We start from the raw sequence: 22,869 nt of genomic DNA, 5'->3' as shown, positions 1-22,869 counted from the left end.
ACTCCTCTAAAGGATACACACACCTCAAAGTTCACAGCAGCACTATTCATAAAAGCCAAGACACAGAAGCAACCTAAATGTCCATCGACAGAAGAATGGATAACGATGTGGTATATATAGAATACATGCACCTCAATGTTCATAGCAGCACTATTCACAATAACCAAGACATGGAAGCAACCTAAATGTCCATTGACTGAAGAATTGAGAAAGATGTGGCACATACATACAATGGAGGATTAGTCAGCCATTAGAAAACAGAGAAATAATGCCATGTGCAGCGACATGGATGGGCCTAGAGGGAGTCTCAGGTGGCTCAGTGGTAAAGAATCCACCTCTCAGTGCAGGAGATGCAGATTCGATCCCTGGGTCAGGAAGATCCCCTGGAGTAAGAAATGGCAACCCACTCCAGGGTTCTTGCCTGGAAAATCTCATGGACAGAGAAGCTTGGTGGGTGGGCTACAATCCGTGGGGTCGCAAAGAATCAGACACAACTGAGCAACTGACGACTCACACAGGGATGGACCCAGAGACTGTCATACTGAGAAGTAAGACAGAGAAAGCGAAATAACATATAATATTTCTTACATGCAGAATCTAAAAAGAAATAATATAAATGAACTTACAAAACAGAAAGAGACTCACAGACTAAGAGAAAGAACTGACAGTTGCCGGGTGGGGGAAGGATGAGAAGAAGGGATAGTTAGGGAGTTTGGGATCAATATGTACACACTGCTATATTTAAGCTGGATAACCAACAAGCACCTACTGTATAACACAAGGAACCCTGATCATTGTTATGTGCCAGCCTGGATAGGAGTTTGGGGGAGAATGGATCCATGTATATGGATGGCGAAGTCCATCTGTTATCCACCTGAAACCATCATAACATTATTAATCAGCTATCAGTTCAATTCAGTTCAGTTCAGTCGCTTAGTCGTGTCCGACTCTTTGTGACCCCAGGAATCACAGCATGCCAGGCCTCCCTGTCTATCAGCTATACCCCAGTACAAAATAAAAAGTTTAAAAAAAAAAAAAAAGCACTGCAACCCAAACACTGGGACTCAGGCAACTGTCTCAGCAACCCCTTGCAGCATAGTTACCACACTCCTGGCACATGGAAGTTATGTAAGAGATTAAGATGGGTAAAAACAAAGTGGTTTAAATAAAAACACTTTTTTAAGATGGGAAGTTGTCAAGGCTATCATAGAAACATATTTATGTAATACGGGTCTTAAACTGGCTCTAGAGAAAAATAAAATTAGAACGTATCATTAGTTTAAAAGGAGACCAAATGCATCCAAACAAGTAGGATGCAGCAGGTATCAGCAATTTGAAGATTCATAAGACACCATCCTTGGCATCTAACAGAGGGGTGGGGAGTGGGGGGTCAGCACAGGAAGGAGGAGTAGGGGGAGGCTTCTCAAGGGAGAGGATGTTTAAATCTGCAGATTGAGAAGACAGGTGAAGAAAGAGGGAAGGGGTGGTGGGATACTGCAAACAGGAAAGTTCTTGAGAGGGGATAGGAACCTGGCACAATAGGAAAACCATAAGCCAGAGGGTTGGGAATATTCTAGAAGAACACGAGGCAGCTGATCTGCAGACTGAGGACAGCAGCAGGCCACTGGACCTAAGCACAGAGAATGGCACCCTTTTGCAAGAAAAGAGACTTTTATATAAACATGTTCCTCCACCCCATACAAATAGTTTGGCTCACTGGTGCTTGGGGATGGAGGCAGTTGTCCCTGGAATATCAGAAGCCTGTGTGCACTTTCCGCAGGAGAGGGTGGGGCATTCAGCCACAGGACTCCCTGGAGGACTGTGACGTAAGGTAAACTCACCTGGAAAATGGTCCCCTGGCAGAGACCCTAAGGAGGGCCTCTGAATGACTCCGCACAATGCTCTCTCTGGCTCCTCTGGTGAACTCATTAGCTGTTCAGGAGAGGGCTTAAGGAAATGCAGACACACCCGCTCAGGAGGGGCCCGGTGGGGCGGGTCACATTCCTTTGAAAACAGGGCCCTGCTGTAATTTGTGCAATCAGACCAGAGATTGGACGGCCCAGCTTGGCCTCCCATTTACTACAATATCTCGATCCTGCCCAGGAAACCCCACCCGGGCTTTTGTTTAGAATTCTTGTTCCTTGATTAGGTGTAAGCCCTGTTACTCCCGCCACTCCAAAGTAGCTCAGGGGTCTGATGGAGCCGCAATGCACAGCGCAGGCAGAAACCCACTTCGGTGAATCAGGCAAGCGTGCTCTTTTCTTCTCGGTCATTTTAGAATGATGATTTCTTTTTCATTCCCTACTTAGGAGAGGAAGGTGGGGGAAGCAGGGACATTCTGTGCAACTGGGAAGGCAAATCGTTTTTACTCTCGGTTAGAACCACGCGAGTCCAGGGGACACTCCCGGGCTGCATGCACAGCCTCTCACTGCCTCCTGACCTGGAGGCCTGGTACATCTCTGCATTCAGCTAGTGAGAGGGGATGAAGGAGGTCAAGCCCTATCTGTGCACCATATCTTTGCAAAGTCTGCAAAGTCTTCCTCCTGGCAGGAATGGCAGAGCTGCACTGCAGTGCTACCTAACCGCCTTCCTTATGCAGTTCAGCTGGGATCCAAGCCCAAGGGCAGGCTGAAGAGCACGGTGGGGTCAAGGGCCAGTTGAAAGATAGATTCCAGAATGATTGACATTTCTTACAAAGAAAGACAGAATTTATAGGTAAATTTCATTTCAAAGCAGCAAATATTAGAATTGGCAAAAAGAATAAATCATTTCACTAGTTAGTAAATACTCAAGCAATGTAGGGAGGCCTATTCTGTGGTCTGTCCAACCTCAAGTACCATGGACCTACCTAACCTCCTGCCCTTCCCTCTGACAAAGCCTTCTGGGGCAGGGGTAGAGGTCTGAACCTAAGGCAGCTAATCCATCATCAGATCAGGGACCTAACATTTAGGTGACCTGGCTCTAACAAGCCAATTTTGGCCGAGACTGTCCCCCAGTCATTCTGAGTCTTTCTAGTTGATGGAATCCTAGCCGGGAGGTTGGAAGATTAGAAGTCAGAAAAGCCAGGACAGGACCTTGCAAGTTCAAGTGCATGAAAAGAGGATCAAGGACACCTCAAGCTAGGCTTAGAGATGAGGGAGCCCAGAAGAGCACCTTGAGTGTCTCAGCCCAACTCCCCTGAGTCCTGAGCATCCTATTCTTCCCATCCTGTGAAGTCCAAGACGACATGTGGAAATCTTCCCTGTTGACCAAACTGACGTGAATGGGTTTTTACCACAACCAAAGGCCCTTGCTTGAAATATTTGCCCAATGTGTGTCGAGTGCTATTTCAGAGCTAGCGTGGCAGACAAAACCTCTTACTGGGAAAACTGCAGAATGTGGCAGCATAACTGCAAGAAAATGCTAGTGAGATAATACACAAAGTCTGGCTCAAAAATGGGCAGCACAGCTCACTCTGGGTCAGATTTGCCAGAGAGCACTCCTTAAGACAGAAAGGACTCCACCTTGCCCAGGAAGAACAGGAAGGATATATCTGAACACGGAGGACAAAGTTGATAATCCCTCTGTGAACAGGACTTCATTCTAATTCCTCTGGGTTGCAACCACATCCGCTGGCCTCAGTCACTTAAGACTGTAGCCCACGCAAAACAGGGAGAGGTTCTGCTGGCGAGCTCTCCTGCCCTGATTTTTGGTGATCCTAGTGAAATACAGCAATCCCCCGGGGTAGCCTACTTAGTGCTCTCTGGTTAACAACTGGCCTACAGGCTGAAAAGCAAGAGGCAGGTCAGGCTGCTGGGGAATCCTGCCTCTAAACTCCTCCCAACCTGCCTTCTGGTTCACATCATGAGCAGAAGGGCAAAGGGATGTTCATTCATAGCAGTCCAAGTGGAATCAGGAACTACATCCTGAACTTTTGAGAGGTATTCAGGGATGAGGATGGGAGTGGAGATAGAAAACAAACAAAGATGTCATAGCATGTCCATAAGAAGCTTATCATTTATCAGGAAATATGACTTGTACACAGCTGACCCAATCACAAGCATGCACACACTAACTGCTCACACTAACTCCTCATAAAATAGATGAGAAAATCATTTCTAAATCCTGAATTCAAGGAAATTTTCATTAAGAAGTACAACTGAGTTGGAATATAAAATACTGTAGTTATATAGGCAAGATCAGTACTACTGTAGAAGCATGATTTAAATTAGTAAAATGAATGACAATGATGGCTTTCAAGTTTGTTTGTTTTTTAAAGTGGCCAAGTGTTTTCTTTAAATGTAACTTTACTCAGAAGCCAATAAGCAAAGTAGATTCATAAAAGCAGAGTTGCTTTGGTTAAAATGGAGGCACAAGACCAGGAGCTCCTTTTCTGTAGGCTGCTCATGGGCCACCATAGTAGGAAAACCCTTCCTGTAAAATACTGGAGCTGATGTCTTTCAGGCACACGTGGTAATTTTAAAGTCACCTAGGGGAAGTGTTGGAGAAGGCAATGGCAAGCCACTCCAGTACTCTTGCCTGGAAAATCCCATGGATGGAGGAGCCTGGTAGGCTGCAGTCCATGGGGTCGCTATGGGTTGGACACGACTGAACGACTTGACTTTCACTTTTCACTTTCACACATTAGAGAAGGAAATGGCAACCCACTCCAGTGTTCTTGCCTGGAGAATCCCAGGGATGGGGGAGCCTGGTGGGCTTCCATCTATGGGGTCACACAGAGTCGGACACGACTGAAGTGACTTAGCAGCAGCAGCAGCAGGGGAAGTATACCCATGCAGCTGAATATACTTGCAAAAAAATAAGGTGATTGTTTACCAGGTAAGGACTGAGATTTTTATTTTAACTGAGCCTGTGGTTTTAATTTTAACTCTGCCAGCCTACCTCTGGCAACCCAGAAACTTACCCCGCAACCTCAGGGAAGGGCCAGAGTCCTGAGTTAACACATTAGACACTTTGTATGTCAATATCTGCCTCTTACACATCTGGTTCTTAAGTCTAAACTCACTGCTCCTGCACAGCCTCCAAAGCCCCTCTGAATCTAACCTTCAGTAAGGATTTTCTGAATTTCAACCCTTCCAGTTTATTCTCAGGGCACACTGATAATGTGGCTCTGAAACCGTTTCCCTTAGTCTGAGACTTGAACTCACGTGCTGGGACGCAAACGCAGCCAAAACCCTGCGTGGGACTTGAACCCAAGTCTCTGGGACTCAAACCTGGCCAAAACCCATAGTCTTCCAGCTGAAGTCACACACCTGGTTTTAGGACCTAGTGAAACTAGACTTTGCAAAAAAGCAAAATGGCTGTCTGAGGAGGCATTACAAATAGCTATGAAAAGAAGAGAAGCGAAAAGCAGAGGAGAAAAGGAAAGATATAAGCATCTGAACGTAGAGTTCCAAAGAATAGGAAGGAGAGATAAGACAGTCTTCCTCAGTGATCAATGCAAGGAAATACAGGAAAACAACAGAATGGAAAAGACTAGAGATCTCTTCAGGAAAATTAGAGATACCAAGGGAACATTTCATGCAAAGATGGGCTCAATAAAGGACAGAAATGGTATGGACCTAACAGAAGCAGAAGATATTAAGAAGAGGTGGCAAGAATAAACAGAAGAACTGTACAAAAAAGATCTTCACATCCCAGATAATCATGATGGTGTGATCACTCAACTAGAGCCAGATATCCTGGAATGTAAAGTCAAGTGGGCCTTAGAAAGCATCACTACAAACAAAGCTAGTGGAGGTGATGGAATTCCCGTTGAGCTATTTCAAATCCTGAAAGATGATGCCGTGAAAGTGCTGCACTCAATATTTCAGCAAATTTGGAAAACTCAGCAGTGGCCACAGGACTGGAAAAGGTCAATCTTCATTCCAATCCCAAAGAAAGGCAATGCCAAAGAATGCTCAAACTATCACACGATTGCACTCATCTCACACACTAGTAAAGTCATGCTCAAAATTCTCCAAGCCAGGCTTCAGCAATACGTGAACCGTGAACTTCCAAGTTGTTTTTAGAAAAGGCAAAGGAACCAGAGATCAAACTGCCAACATCTGCTGGATCATGGAAAAAGCAAGAGAGTTCCAGAAAAACATCTATTTCTGCGTTACTGACTATGCCAAAGCCTTTGACTGTGTGGATCACAATAAACTGTGGAAAATTTTTCAAGAGGTGGGAATACCAGACCACCCGACCTGCCTCTTAAGAAACCTATATGCAGGTCAGGAAGCAACAGTTAGAACTGGACATGGAACAACAGACTGGTTCCAAATAGGAAAAGGAGTACGTCAAGGCTGTATATTGTCACCCTGCATATTTAACTTATATGTAGAGTACATCACGAGAAACACTGGGCTGGAAGAAGCACAAGCTGGAATCAAGGTTGCTGGGAGAAATATCAATAACCTCAGATATGCAGATGACACCACCCTTATGGCAGAAAGTGAAGAGGAACTCAAAAGCCTCTTGATGAAAGTGAAAGAGGAGAGTGAAAAGGTTGGCTTGAAGCTCAACATTCAGAAAAGAAAGATCATGGCATCTGGTCCCATCACTTCATGGCAAATAGATGGGGAAACAGTGTCAGACTTTATAATTTTGGGCTCCAAAACCACTGCGGATGCTGATTGCAGCCATGAAATTAAAAGACGCTTATTCCTTGGAAGGAAAGTTATAACCAACCTAGATAGCATATTAAAAAGCAGAGACATTACTTTGCCAACCAAGGTCCGTCTAGTCAAGGCTATGGTTTTTCCCGTGGTCATGTATGGATGTGAGAGTTGGACTGTGAAGAAAGCTGATCACCGAAGAATTGATGCTTTGAACTGTGGTGTTGGTGAACACTCTTGAGAGTCCCTTGGACAGCAAGGAGATCCAACCAGTTCATCCTAAAGGAGACCAATCCTGGATGTTCATTGGAAGGACTGATGCTGAAGCTGAAACTCCAATACTTTGGCCACCTCATGCGACGAGCTGACTCACTGGAAAAGACCCTGATGATGGGAGGGACTGGGGGTATGAGGAGAAGGGGACACAGAGGATGAGATGGCTGGATGGCATCGCTGACTCAATGGACATGAATTTGTGTAAACTCCGGGAGTTGGTGATGGCCATGGAGGCCTGGCATGCTGTGATTCATAGGGTCGCAGTCGGACACAACTGAGCGACTGAACTGAACTGAAACTCAGGTTCTTTATCTCATGGCAGAAAGAATTCAGTGAAAGACAAAGTGATATGTGATATGTAAGAAGTGGATTTATTTAGAGAGAAATACACTTCACAGAGGGAAAGTGCAGCCTCGAATTGTGGTGTGGTTAGCTTTTATGGGCTGGGTAATTTCATAGGCTAAAGAGTGGGAGGTTTATTTCAACTATTTGGGGAAAGGGGTGGAGAGATTTCCAGGAACTGGGCCATCACCCACTTTTTGGTCTTTGATGGTCATGGAGCTGTCATGGCACCTCTGGTTGTATCGTTTAGCTTGCTGATGTGCTACAAAGATCACATATTAAGGATCAAGGTCTAGAAGACGGTATCTTGTCTGCCATCTTGGACCCACTTGAGTCTAATCAGTTTAAGTTGTGTCCTCGGGCTATGTCATTCCTTCAAAGGTTGTGCCCCGCCCCTTCCCTCCTGTTTCAGCTCCGTCTGCTTAAGGAGAATTTGACTATTATATCCCAAGATTCCACCCCAACCTGTGTCTATGCTCCCTCTGGCTAGACCCCCTCTACTGAACCTATGTTCTCCAAAAAATCTGATCATCAGGCTCATGTAAGTCAGCCTGGCCCAAAGCATATTCCTAGGATTGCTGCAGAGGTCCTGTGGACCAGAAAGTCTTCAGAGGCTTCAGCAGGCTCCTATACGCTGTGAATTCCTTACAGGAGAATCAAGAAGGAGCACCTCAACACATCAGGAACATTTCATGTGTGTGGCATATCCCACATCACTGCCATGTCCTTTGGGAACCATCAGTGACTTAAATATTTCCTCCAATTATACTCAATTTGATATTTTCTTATAAATACTTTCCTCTAAAGATAAATCAGAAATATGTGGAAGTGAGCCAAGAAATGGTGAATTACAAGTAATGTCCCATTAAAATGAGGAAGGGGACAAGGATGCATGCTCTTTCTACTCAATATTTTACTTTACCCTCTAACTAATGCAGAGAAATGAAGTAAGATAAAAATACTAGGAAGGAAGCAGGCTTTCTTCATTTTTTTCCTAATGAAATGCCTGTCTGCCTAGAATCTAGTCAATTATAGATGGCCAGATACAGTAACCATTTAGAAAATGCCATTTTAAAAGATTCCAGTCATTATCAAGAAGGGGAGAAAGGGAGGGAAGGAAAGGGGGGAAAAAACCTAAAAATAAACGTGCCTATAAGTATAACAAATCAATCTTATCTTAAATTTTCTTGAAGGACAGTAAAAGAAGATACAATAATGGGGAGAATGGCTGTTTCCCAGATGAAATAACTCAGTATTGTTAGACAGCGATTATCTCTCTCCCAGTTTATGAACATCAGTGTGACCCAACCAACATAGCAACAGGATATTCTACAGAATTTAAAGCTGATTCTAAAGTTTAATTGGAATAGAAAAAGCTTAAGAATGACTATGTTTTCTAAAAAGAAGGGATAAATATCCTGACAAAACTAAACATGCTGTAAAGGTACAGTAACTAAAATGGTGTGATATCATCACACGAATAACTAAACAGGATACAGGATACAAGAAACAAATACATAGGTATCAAGGTGGCAATAAACCTATCATTTAGAGTAAAAGCAACAAACTATTTGACACATTATGTTAGGAAAGGAAATAGTCACATAACAAAAATGAAGTTACAAGTCTACAACTATCAGACACAAAAACAAATTCCAGGCAGGTAAGAGACACAGATATAAAAAATTATAAAGCCAGAAAGAAAAGTGAAGACAATCATTTATATATTTACAAAGCTCATGAAACAAAGAAAAGCTCACAGATGTGGCAACACTACAGTTAAACCTTCTACATCGTATAAACAAAGCCAAAGATATGCAAAAAAGAGACGTTATTTACAAACGATATTTTGAGGAAGGCAACATGATTAGCTTGATCTATTACTTTTTTCTCTCAAACTTATCATGTTTAAGTATTTCTTAACATTTGAAAATGCAAATAGTTAATAATAAATATTTAAACTTTTTTTAACCAAAAAAATATGAAGGAACACTTCAAGTAAACCCTTTCATAAATATTCACAAATTAAAAATTAGTACAGTAGAAAAAGATTTGTTTGCTATTTGTCAGGAATAAAAATAAGATGACTGTGGGCAATTATCTAAAATATTTTCCTTTAAACATTTTCCTTAGTGCCTCTCCCATAGATATTCTGGAAGAGAAACTATGCACTCAATTGGGTGTACCTCTTGGTTTTTTATGATTATCTGAATGACTTTACGAGTAAACAAACAATCATCCCATAAGTAAACTAAGAATCTCCTAGGGAAGAGACCCTGTAACTCCCAACCTGTGGAAGGGATGTTCTCTTTTCTTTTCAAAAGGGATAGATTTTATAAAACTAAAGTGTTCTGTGAATTTTTCATAGCAAATGCATTGTAAAAAATAAAAATTGTTTTAATCCACATCTCTGCCAAATCCTTAAGTTTTCTCCACATCTACAAAGAGTCTTGCTCCAGTGCTGAATTTGGAATCAAGGTGCAAAGTTACCGGGTAAAAGACACTCCCTTATTGCAAAGTAGAATCTTATGCCCTGCAAAACAGAATGTTCTAGGCCCTTTTCACTTTGAGGTGAGGAAATTCACACTCAGCCAGTGGCATGACCTTATCTTTTCCATTCTTTTCAGAAACCAGGCCTTCTTGGTAAAGTCATACTTTTTATTTTACCATTTTCTAATAGTCAACTGGTAACCCTGCCTGTGTGCTCACTCAGTCATGTCAGACTCTTTGCAACCCCATGGACTATACTTGCCAGCCTCCTCTGTCCATGAGATTTTTTCAGGCAAGAATACTGGAGTGGATTGCCATTTCCTTCTCCAGGGGATCTTCCCAACCCAGAGATCGAACCCACATCTCCTGCGTTACAGGTGGATTCTTTACCACTGAGTCATGGGGGAAGACCCACAGGGAACCCTAAATGGGTACAATTTTCCTGTCCTAGAAACAGCATGTATCATTTATTTCAAAGGTCTGCAATTCTGGTTTTTTCCATCAATCAATGTTACTAATGTGTTAAGTCTTTCTTTCCCAGGAGCATTTTTATTATCTCACTTTAAATCATCCTAGGTGAAAACTATAGTTTTCCGATAGAAATAAGGCTTAAAATTTTATCAAATGTTCATATCGTATCAACAGCTGGTACAAAGAGGTCTCACTTCCTCACCCTAGATCAGGGAGTTTTTATCTACAGGATCCCCAATCACTCCAAGTAGTCTCTGTGGGCACGAAACTCGTAAGTGAGCATCAGATGTCTTTTTTCCTCTAGTCATGGTGAGGGGAGGGGTTACAGAATCACTTTGACACAAAAGTGTTCCTCACATTGTAATCATTCCACAAACATCTGTGTACTAATTAATATTATGCATTTTGCCTGATCCTGGGCAATGTTTACCCACTGCCATCCACTGATTAAGTACTTTTCTATCAGGAAATTCAATTCTTTGAAATCCTCCATCAAGCCTAGTGATTTAAAAAAAAAAATCATAAAATTCCAAGACTGAATCTATGTTGTGTTCTGTAGCTTAGGCTACTGGCAAAAAAATAAATACAAATTTGATTAAAAGACATTTATCACAAGCTCATTGCTTAGCACAAAAATTAAACTATCACTATTAAACAGAAACATTATTTATGTAATTTTTCCTGACAACTTAAGTATTTTATAAATAATGGGAAGCATGTTTTGCACCTAAATTATATGAAGTAATAAAGTATAACACAAAATAGGCAAATATTCAGTTTCATCTGTATTAAATTATGGGTATAAAATGCATTTATTTTCATGTGTGTTTATTAAAAGCCTTGAAATGACACATCCCAAATTCTTAACACTCTTTAGGAAAGGGTGGGGAAAAGGGAGAAGAAGAGAGATTTTTACAGTTTATTTTCTAAGTATCTGTCTGTATCACTTGAATTCTCTAACATGTTCAATTTTGTCATTTTAAAAACAGGAAAAATGCAGAATAATGCTGGCACAGATGCCACTGGAAATGGCACTGTGGTGAATTGCTATGACAGAGTAAACTGGTACAACATTTTCACCAGGTATATAATGGCTATAAATATGTTTGTGTCCATTGACTCTGCAATTATTTGTTTTACCATTACCATGGCTATCTTAATTTTTATAAAGAAATCAATGTAGGTTAACATATATATCGCATTAGATCTTTAAAATATCAGCTTCTGAAATGTAAGCTAGACAAGTAACAGGAGAGTTGATTCTTGCTATTTGCTGTAGTTATGCTCTACAGTCGCCACAAACATTGAACGAGTCAATACTTAACTGTTGCTTCAAAGGGGAAGTCCAGGGTTAGGTTCCTGTGAGCCTCCAGTCACAGCAGTTTCATCAGCTCATCAATACATAACCCTGTGTTATGTGTGTCTCCAGACAAGCAGATAGATGGATAGATGACTGACATTGAACTCATGGCCAACAGCACCATCATTCATGCCTAACGAAGCTTATATAAAATACCCCCATTTTCTCCATGAGGCACGTTACAGCCTTCCCGTGCTTAAACACTACACAGCACTATACTTAGGGGCTGTTTGAAAGGGCAAAATCACCAATAAGAAGCGCAAAAATCTGAAAAACGTGGCACTAAATAGACCATGAAAGGGATACTTGTTTACAGACTGAGAGCTGAAACAAGGCACAGCATCACCTTGTTTGACCTCAGCTGGGAACAGATGCATCAGGTGACTCAGATTTTTTTTGCCTCTCTCCACATGTGTGTATCCAAGACTAACTGTAAAAGAGCCAGGAGTATCAATTTTAGGTTTACAAATGAATTTTAGCAAGTAGACAAATTTGCGAATATGTAATCTTAAATAATAATCAATTGTACGCCTTTCCCTTTATTAGATGGAACAATATTCTCAAAAGATTAACAGCAAAGTCAAGAGAGAGCCACAAAAAGCTTTCTTGTCTCTGCTCAGTGGTTTTCAACCAGGTGTGATTTTGCTCCCAGGGAGCATTTTGCAATGTCTGGAGACGAATGTTGGTTGTCATGATTAGGTCTAGTGGGTAGGGGGCCAAGGATGCTACAAAACACTAGGAATGTACAAGACAGCCTTCCAACAACAGGATTATCTGGCCCAAATTATCAATAGTGCCAAGAATGAGAAATCCTGTGCTAAGTGACCTTTATCTTTACTCCTATCAAGGTACACATTAATGCCTAAACAATAAACAATTAAATTCTGGTCCAAATTATCAATAGTGCCAAAAATAAGAAATCCTGTGCTAAGTGACCTTTATCTTTATACCTATCAAGATACACACTAATGCCTAAACAATAAACAATTAAATGTTAAGGACAAAGCAGTTCTCCTACTTTACTTTCAAGCTTAATTACATGCAACTGAAGGGGCGTCCCTTATGGGTCAATGGTAAAGAATTCACCTGCCAACGCAGGAGACACGGGTTCTATCTTTGATTTGGGAAGACCCCACATGCCGCAGAGCAAATAAGCCCACACATCACAACTATCGCGCCTACACTCTAGAGCCTGGGAGCTGCGACTACTGAGCCAACATGCTGAAACTACTGAAGCCTGTGCACCCCAGAGCTCATGTTCTGCAACGAGAAGACACAGCAATGAGAAGTCAGTGTACCGCAACTACAGTAGACCCCACTCCCCACAAGAGAAAAACTCACCCAGCAAAGAAGACCCAATGCAGTCAAAAATTAGTAATAAATAAATGCAACTGAAAACACAAAACAGTTATAAGCTATATTGAGAAGGACCACTTTTCCCATCATTTCCACTTGAAAGGGGAAACTCCAACGATAACATAAAACATGGCACCAGCCTGAAATTTTATTTCTGTTTCAACACTACGAAAGTAAAATTCATTGTTGCATAGGTAATAAAGTATAATCTGTAGTATACTGCTCATGAGCTAGAGAAGTACACTTACTCCTAGCAGCTGTCAGATTAAGTTACAAGCCTTTGAGAAGGTTCTTATAGTTACCCTGTCTGAGGAAGAAAATGAAACAGTCTTACGGCTTAATGATTCTATGAAAAAAGGCCCAGTTAAGTGGCCCCCAAACATCCTTACTGCACATGGAACCCATGTACCTTTAATATTACACATTTATTCAGTCTTGAATCAATCATATTTTTAAATAGTGAATCAAGCAATTTGTAGAGTGGCCTCCAAGGTCACTCAAGAGCATTTCAAAACCACTGAGCTAACTTAACAAGGATAAATAATTCCCAACTGGGAGGCAGGCAGACTAGTAGATTAAGAATTGCACTTGGAGTTTGGAACCTGAATTCTTGGCTGTGTGAGTTTAGAGCCAAGTGATTAATTTAAGAGTCTTTTATTCTGGAAAGATGTTTCAGCACAACTGTGTAAAAATAAGGCCAAGATACTGTTTCCTGTCCTAAGTACGCTCTGCTGGAGATTATATGCTCTGCTGCCAAATGCTTTCAACTTCCTACAGGGTCCTGCTGACGACTCAGACCTAGAAACCCTCTATCCTTCTGCAACTTCGCTGGCCACCCTCTCAGGCTCCTGCTCTTCTTCTGCTCCAGCCTACATTTGCAGCCCCACACCCACATACCACGCTCCAGGCCAGGACTCTGAAGAGACCACCAGGATCAAAACCACCCAAGGAGTTAGAGATTAAAATATGATTCTCAGCCCACATTCCTGACCTACTAATTGAATCTTGGATGGAAGAGTTGGGAATCTGTATGTCCATTCCACTTCCCACTTATTTAAGAACGATGTAGCCCAGCCACAGAATAACACCTGTGGCTTCTTGAAAATGTATCATTTTATCTTTGCTTTATCGATCACAATTTCTATCACCTGACTCTATCCCCTCAGCCCACTTTTAGCATGCTAGTGGAACTAGGAAATGTCATCTGTTGTTAATACATCCATTTGAGATAAATACCTCTTTTCTAAACTTTAATATGCTACTTATGATATCCACCACAGAAAGTCAGAATTGTGCTAGTTGACTGAGCAAGTGTACTCCTAGCAAGGAGCAAAAGCAGACAATGAAGATGAGAAGGAAAACTGGTCACTTTTCTGGGCATGAGAAGACTATAGTTAAGGCCAAGGTTAAACATTCTTATTATCAAAGATGAAGACAAATCTGTAATTAGCCCAAATGGATCAGCCCACAGGATAAAGTCTAGACTCATTCAAGGTCAATTATCCTGGATTCAAAGCTGTCCATAATTTACAGGTGGAATGGACTTTTTTTTTCTCCATTATTAATCCATTGATCAAACCTCCTATTCACTTCCACCTTTCTAGATTTTCCTTTAAAAAATCACTATATAGCAGCCTCAGGATTTAGGTGCTAGTGGTGCTAAAAAATGAGTCCCAGAGGTTGACCCTTATTCTGTTCTGTTCAGTCGCTCAGTCGTGTCCGACTCTTTGCAACCCCGTGGACTGTAGCCTACCAGGCTTCTCCGTCCATGGGATTCTCCAGGCAAGAATACTGGAGTGGGTTACCGTTTCCTTCTCCAGGGGATCTTCCCGACCCAGGGATCGAACCCGGGTCTCCCGCATTGGAGGCAGACGCTTTAACCTCTGAGCCACCACGGAAGACCCTTATTAGTATAAGCCAATCAGCACCATCTCATCCCCATTCTGACTAATTGTGAGATGAGCAGAAACTCAGGCCTTCCCCTGGCTGCCTCGATGGTTAAGACTGCTCCGGTCAGAAAAACCTCCGGTCTTTCATTTGATGGTATGCATGTGAACAAAGTACCATGTAGCCATGCTGCTGGCAGCATCTTGTGAACACAAGGAAAGCTAAGGAAATCTTGAGGACCAGCTCTGCAACTTGAAAAGTGGGCCTTTTCCCCCATAATCAAACCGAGGAGTTATCCAGTGTTTAAGCTAACTGTTATCCAAAGCATCATGATGCATGCCCACTCCTACCTTTCAAGTTGCTCTTTCCCTTTTCTCTTTGCACAAACATAGATCTGCTATTTCAAGAGTCTGTATATTATCCACCAACATAACTCATTCATTCCCACCTTCACACCTCTGTATGTCATTTATGCCTAAAATGTGCTTTCCTCATTCTCTTTTATTCAAATTCGGTCTGGTCTTCTAAACCCAGGCTGGCATCCTTATCCCTCTAAAGGCAGATATCCAGAACCATAGTTTTCTTATCGCCTCTGAACTCCTGACCTTGAGAACACCATCTTTATTAGTTGTCATCCGTATCCCAACCTTACACTTTTTTAAAAGAGTTTTTACTTTTAATTGGAGGATCACTGTTTTACAATATTGTGCTGGTCTCTGCCATACACCAACATGCATCAGTCATAGGTATAGATATGTCCCTCCCTCCTGAACCTCTGGTGCTCTGTGACAACCTAGAGGGGTACGATGGGGTGGGAGGTGGGAGGAAGATCCAACCTGACACCTTTAATGATCCTTTTAACATTTTACCCATCTTAAAAACAGAGTCGCAAACTGGGATTCAAGTACTCTATATTTTTCAACCCTTTCTGAACAGCCTCTTGCATAACATCTTATGGTTCGCAGAAAACCAATAAATCTCTCCAGGCAAATTCAAAATGTGATTTAAACCTCTAAGTGACTGCCAAACATACCCTCTTATTTCACAAAGCAACACAGAAGATAGCAAGGAATTTCGGCATTACACAGTTGGCCAGCGTCCCATCACATTTCACAACCAGACTGGCAGTAACAGCTGGATGAAGATGAGAAATTCATCAGGCTGCCTCCCCATGTGCAGATCACTGAAGGCCTTCCAGTGAAGATGCAGACTGACACTGCAAGTTCTAAGAAGTCAGGTCCCAGACCTTTCAAACACCTGTATAAAAATCATCCTAAGGGTAACACCAGACTAGAAAACAGGAAAGCACAGTCCAAGGTGTTCACAGAACAACAGCTCTGATCACCTCCAAACCTTTCACATCCTCTTTCATGCTTGAAGTCTTAGGTCCTTTAGAGCACCCAAGAGTGCATCTGTAAGATTTAAATGAGAGCCATGCAGTAAACAGAGACTGAGATTTATCCCCCTTCACAGTGACAGTTAGGAGACTATGAGTACGATGAACAATGAAATCAGAATCCAGGATTATTTCCACTGAAGATGACAACAGAAAATGAGAAAAGGGGAAGTACACATGTGCATTGTGTGTTCACACACAAGCAGCAATGATGCTGATTCAGCCGAAGGACCAAAATAGTCCTGGCCACTCAAAGTCAACCCTTTTGTGTGTGGCGTGACAGGTCCCCTGCACAAAGATTTTGATGCTCCAGTTAAGGTCTACATTAATATCACCTGACCATGTTTCTCAACAGGTTATAGAAATGGAAGGGCTGCCTGACAAAATTTACACCACCACTATAAATGATCTATAGCAACACCTTTCTTATCTGTATACACCTATAATGACTGAGAGCTTAGTGACAGTTAATCCTCCCCTCCTAGAGACTAGTGGTTTCTTTGGTTTCTTGGCTCAATGGCCAGAGTCATCCAGTCAGTACTGCTGCTTCACTCTTTTTCCTCCCTGTTCAACGCTGCCTTCTCGGCCTAGGTCCTAAATGGGTTCTGAAGCGGTTCACAGATTGCATTTCATGGACCAGCCCCTGCAGACAATGTTATAGATCAAAGGCTTGTCAACTGACACATTCCATGCCTTCTCATAGTCTCTGCATATCACAAGAATTACAGTGAGGAATTCAGTTCTACTAGGGGCTCAAGTTTGCAAATGCTCTCAAAATTGCCCTTTATTATTAGCCAGGTGGCTACTAGAGATGGGTCTCAAAGCACTGTTTGTTTTTAAATTTTTATTTTGTATTGGATATAACCGATTAACAATGTTGTGAGAGTTTCAGTTGAACACTGAAGGGACTCACTCAGCGATACATATAAATGTATCCAGTCTCCCCCAAACTCTCCTCCCATCTAGGCTGCCATATAACATTGAGCAAAGTTCCATGTGCTATACCACAGGTCCTTGTTGGTTATCCATTTTAAACACAGTAGCAGCGCTTTTTGTTCTAAAGAGATCTGCCTTGGCTTTGTGACCAGTGGCCAACCTAGTTTTTGCTTTTCTATCCAGATTGTCCACAGTGCCAAGATGGTTTCATGAGCTATCGCTGGCCCAGACTCTCCCTGGATCTGTATGCTAAGAAGGATCCTCTCTCCTATTCCCTAGACCGGACAGAAGAACAAACCTTACAACTAAGTGAGGTTAGAAAACCTGTCTCCTAAGAAGCCAGTCTGGAACACCAGTCTTTCTACTTCTTTCAAAAAAAAAATCTCCCTAGCTCACAACTATGGGTCAAGAAATGAAATAACCAGAATAGGGCAAAAGTAGAGGAGTAACTCCAAACAGCTGCTGTTTCAGCAGGGGAAGAAACCAACCAACCACTGCCATAAAAATCTCTGCCCACACTTAAATCCCTGCTCTGAATCCCACAGAGGCAGATTAGCCATGTCCCAGTGCAACGGTCTAGCTCTGGGTTAAAGGGGAAGTCCCTGTCCAGAATCTATTTCTATGAAGCCATGTGGTTTGCAGCAACTGCTTTTCTTTATAACCAAGAGGTCAGGAAAAGCGCCCCCTCAGAGATGCGGGAGACTGAAGTCCATGCCTGCTTCCTTCCCCACACTGTGTGCCAAGCAGACTAGCCACATCTCCTATCAGAGGACCTGCTCTTGCTGTAAGAAGCACAAATGGCTGTTCCCCTCTCAAGCTTCCAGTCTTTCAGAATGTTCCAGCCTCACCTAATGTCCTGCATGGCCGGCTCTACTGCTTCACAGAACCAACAGAATATGGAAACAACATCCCTTAGACCTGGGATGCACAGAGATAGCCAAGTCCGCCTCTGGTAGTCTTTCCAAATCATGTTCCAAGAACTGACAGGATCACTCTGGGACACAAATACCGTCAGCTTCAAGCTGCTATTCTGGGTATCCATTCAATATTTATCGAGTGCCTGGCTGGAACAAGGTACTGTCAGTACAGCCCAGCCAGGTCAGGCTTGCACAAGGGCTCACCAGCACACCCTGAGTGGCATGAATTTCAGGGCCATGTCCAGGAAAAGGGAACTATTGTCCTTTATTGATTTAGTTGAGCATAAAAGGATATGCAAATTTGCAGAAGATTTGCAGGCTATGCTATGTCTGGAACACCACCAGAAAACTTGGAAACTAACACACATACACACACACCCCCCACCAGAAAACTTGGAAACTAACACACACCCACACCCCACCAGAAAACTTGGAAACTAACACACACACACACACACACATCATTATTGCAACAAGTCATCTATGAAAGGAGGAGCAAAGAAATGTATTGTTTTCCATCCCCCACTTTCCCATACACATCAGTCAATAAAAGAAAAAAAAAGTAATATACATAGTGAACTGTTCCCTGAGGTCACCCCCAAATCTCCACCGACTTAGGCTATTAATGCAACAACTACGCTGTTCCTTCTGATATGGGAACAAGGAAAACTATAATAAAGCTAACTTATCCTGATAATGTTTCTTTATTTCTATTACAATTCAGCATGGAAACAGCACACAGTCACTTTTTTTGGTAACTCGACTCAAACTTGCTTTTAAAAGGTCTTTCTCCTGAGAAGAGCAGATGATCATAGGGTAGAGGGAAAGAGTGCAGGATGGTTTGGTGGCAGGTAAGTTAGGAACAGCTGCTCCAGAAAATGAAAAACGTTCCAAAGCAGATCAGCACCTAGAATCTTTGCAAGATTATGAAATTCACGTCTGCTCTTTTCAGGCAAATATGACCCTTCCTGTCCACAGTGTGCAGGTTTTTTCCCAGGTGTCTGGAGACAAGTTTTTCTAGAAATACATGATAAACCTCACACCTTCCTTTCTAGCTTTCATTACATATCATCTCTTGGAATGACCCATGAAAAGACGGCTGAGAATACAGATGCCCCACAGGAGGCACGGACCGTGCGTCCTGAGAGTCTGGAAGAAGGGGTGCCCTGAGCTCGAGGAGGTGCAGAGTACTATGGAAGAGACACAGAACTAGGCTGGGACCACTCAAAGCATACCTGTTACAGGCAAGAAACTTCCACAATACTTTTGAAGGTCTGGAGAAATAAGGAACATTATTTTTTCAACTTTCAGGTATATAATACAATATTGACTATAATCACCTTACAGTACGTTAGATCCCGCATATTTATTTATCTTGTAATTGGAACTTTGTACTCTTTGATGGATATCTTCCCATTTCTCCCACCTGCCAGCCCCGGGCAACCACCATTCTATTGTTTCTGGGAGTTTTGCTGTTTTAGATTCCATGAAGTGATAGTACACAGTATTTCTCTGACATATTTCACTTAGCATAATACCCTCAAGGTCCACACCTGCATGGTTGTCACAAATGGCAGGATTTCTCTCCTTTTCATGGCTGAACAATATTCTATTGTGTATATGTACACCACATCTTCTTTATCTATTCATTAAAGAACATTCTGAAGGAATTTGAAATCTGGATCACTGAACATATTGAAGAACAGATTCATGGAGAGATTAACCCTAAGAACACATATAATTACAATAAAGAAAACTATAGATAACTTTTCATACGGAACTTGGAGAGAGAAGGATGACCTACTATACAGCACAGGGAACTCTGCTCAATATTATATAACAACCTAACTGGGAAAAGAATTTGAAAAAGAATAGATCCAGGTTTATGTATACCTGAATCACTTTGCTGTACAACTGAAACTAACACATCATTAATCAAATATACTCCAATATAAAATTAAAAGTTAAAAGAAAAAACAAGACTTGATGTGACCTCTCAGTTACCTCTTAGACTGTGGGGACCGGAAGGCCATCAGATTCCCCGAGGGCCAGATGGATCACGAAGTTCTCACTGGCCTTCACAACAGCTACAGGCTCTAAATGTCACTCCCCTAAGGCCTCATCCTGGGTTCTTATTCACTCAAGTCCTCCTGTAGCTGCCCTATGGCTCCCTATAATAGAACTGAATATGCCTTAAAATATGTATTTATGTGATTATTTTCATTAACTATTTGCTAAGGGCCAGGCACGTATCAGAACTCCATCTTACCTCTGTCTAACCATTTAGTCAATGCTTATCTTTTCCAATAAACCCATAAGGGCAGAGACTATGTGAACATTGCATATTTTTTTAACTGTAGTCCCTGACATAGAACCTGGCATCACAGGTACTCAATAAATACAGGGTGAATTAATCTAGACCAACCCCCTTATTTAAGAGTTGAGCATACTGTTTCTGAACAATTAGACATGTAACCCAAGTCAGACTCCTGGAGAGTGACACACAAGGGACTATGGCCTGAGGCTTTCTGAGAAACAACACTGCCAGTGAGGGATATCAGCCATCAGTTAATCATCATGCTAGGGGAAGCAACTTCAAAGGAGGTTATCATTTGGATGACAAGGTTCTGGGGTTGAATGGAGTACTATGTTCAAACCCCAGCACTCAGACTTCCCTAGGGGTCTAGTGTTAAGAATCCACCTGCCAATGCAGAGGACACAGTTTCAATATCTGTTCCGGGAAGATTCTGCATGCCCCAGGGCAACTAAGCTGGTGTTCGACAACTACTGAGCCATCCACCTAGAGCTCATGATCTCAACAGGAGAAGCCACCGCAATGAGAAGCCCGCAACCCACAGCTAGAGAATAGCCCCCACTCTCTGCAATTAGAGAAAGCCCATGGGCAACAGTGAAGACCCAGAGCAGCCAAAAAAGAAAAAGAAAACAAACCCCAGCCCTGTCTCTGTAGTGAACACCAATGCATGGCCTCCCAACGCTCATTTCCTTCTCATTTCCTTCTAACAAACAGCCTCTGCTTGTATCTATGCTTCTCAAGAAGTTGACATCACTCCTCAGCTGCAGGACACGTGTGCTAAAGTCAGTACAAGCAATGGAATCCTTTCCCCTGGCCACAGTGATCCGTTTAGGGCAAACACATGAACTCAACCAGTCGAACCCTTGTGAATTTCAAGACTTCTGCTTGCAGTGCTGGTTCAAAGCTGCTAGCTCTTCCTCGGTTGATGGAATGCTCTAGAACTCTGAGGCTATTGTTGCTTCCATGAGCTGAAGATAGAATGAAGGCGAGGCCTCCCATGCAGAGAAGAGCAGAGCGGAGAGAGTCCTACAGGGGCTTCCCTGGGGGTCTAATGGCTAAGACTCTGCATTCCTAATGCAGGGAGCTTGGGTTCAATGCCTGGTGAGGAACCAGAGCGGACATGCCACAAGGAAGACCGAGGATCCCACACACCACGATCAAGACCCGGCACAGTCAAATAAATAACTAATTTTTAAAAAAAGAGCCCTGTAGACATGAAACTAGATCCCTAATGCCAACATGAATCTCTAGCATATCCCATCACTTTATTTCTCAGTCCCCAAACCACGGAATACCCTTCACCATTTCAATCTGTGGTAAATTTTCTTTTGCTTACAACCCAAAGTAGTACATACTAGGTGTGTGACACTGGAAAAGCAAAAATGGAGGATAATGTTTACTTCGAAAAGGATAACTTACAAATCAATGGGAGGCAAGAAAGGACTTACTGCTGGGACAACATCTGGCACTTAACAAATCCTAAATACTCTTTACTTCTTACGAAGGGATTCATCAGAGTTCCTCTAAATAGTCTTTTCACCTGGCATATTAAACAGATTGTTGACAAATAATCGACAACTTAGCAAAGCATCTAAAGTGGCCACAAGACACAAAAAGGTTGAAAGTCACTGACAATCAAGGCTCAATACAAAATGGAAACAAATATCCTTGAAGTTATAATAAACATCTATACAATCATGTCTACAGGCTCAGGGGGTGATAGACTTCACTACTGTACATACACATGTGTGAACAAAAACAGATGCCAGGAAAATCTAATGATTGCAAAGCATTTCAAGAAGCTATCCTCTATAAAAGGGGACGTTTTCAACTGTGCTGTCTGCAGCACATTCTCTTCCCATTTCAAGCCCCTGTCAAACCTCCCCACCCTCCCTACACTCCAACACACACACACACAGTACATAAAGGGTACCTGGGCCAATACAGTTCCAATCAAATAGGCTGATTCCAGGCTGATCCCTGTGACTGGAGGGTGGGGGGTGTCAGCAGAGGTGGTTTTTCAGGTGAGATGAGGCCAAGGAAAGAAGTCACGTAGGCTTGTCCTTGCAAGTAGCACTCAGGGTCAAAACCAGAAAAGCTGGATTGTCCAAAATCCAGAGGGCAAATTCCAGGCCACAAACACAAGACAGCAAAAACTAACAGACGGGGGAAGGAAAGGCGAAATTTGGCCAAGATAGTAGTCAATAATAGCAATAGTCAATTGTCACCAAGATGGGTGAGATGTTTAGTGTTAGATCTCTTCTCAGTATCACGAAAACCTGTGAAGCTCTTGTTCTCCCTATCTTTAAGATTATTACCGAATCCTATTTTCAGGGCAGAAAAGGAGACGCAGATGTAAACAACAGAATTTTGGTCACAGTTGGGGAGGGAGAGGGTAGGATGACTTGAGAAAGTAGTATTGAAACATATACATTACCATATGTAAAACAGATATCCAGTGGGAATTTGCCGTATGATGCAGGGAACCCCAAAGCTAGAGGGGTAGGATCGGGGGGGAGGTGGGA

At 42.3% G+C, this 22,869-nt stretch overlaps 1 protein-coding gene across 8 annotated transcripts in view; it reads right to left on the bottom strand.

Annotated features, from left to right (window-relative positions):
• Positions 1-22,869, bottom strand: part of TLN2 (talin 2) — a 509,872-nt gene that overhangs the window by 320,602 nt on the left and 166,401 nt on the right. The window contains exon 1 of one of the 8 annotated variants that reach the window (XM_055435638.2): positions 11,504-11,665. The exons of 6 other annotated variants lie outside the window; for them this stretch is intronic. The gene's annotated coding sequence lies outside the window, so the exon portion shown is untranslated. Of the gene's footprint in view, positions 1-1,841; positions 2,531-11,503; positions 11,666-22,869 lie in introns of those variants that run through there. One more of the 8 variants, XM_055435637.2, reaches the window with a different exon arrangement.

Source organism: Moschus berezovskii, chromosome 9, assembly GCF_049115385.1.
Source record: "Moschus berezovskii isolate FMDL1 chromosome 9, NW_MosBer_1.0, whole genome shotgun sequence".
NCBI lineage: Eukaryota > Metazoa > Chordata > Mammalia > Artiodactyla > Moschidae > Moschus > Moschus berezovskii.
Note: the sequence above shows the minus strand (reverse complement) of the source record. Positions and strands in the feature narration are given on the sequence as shown.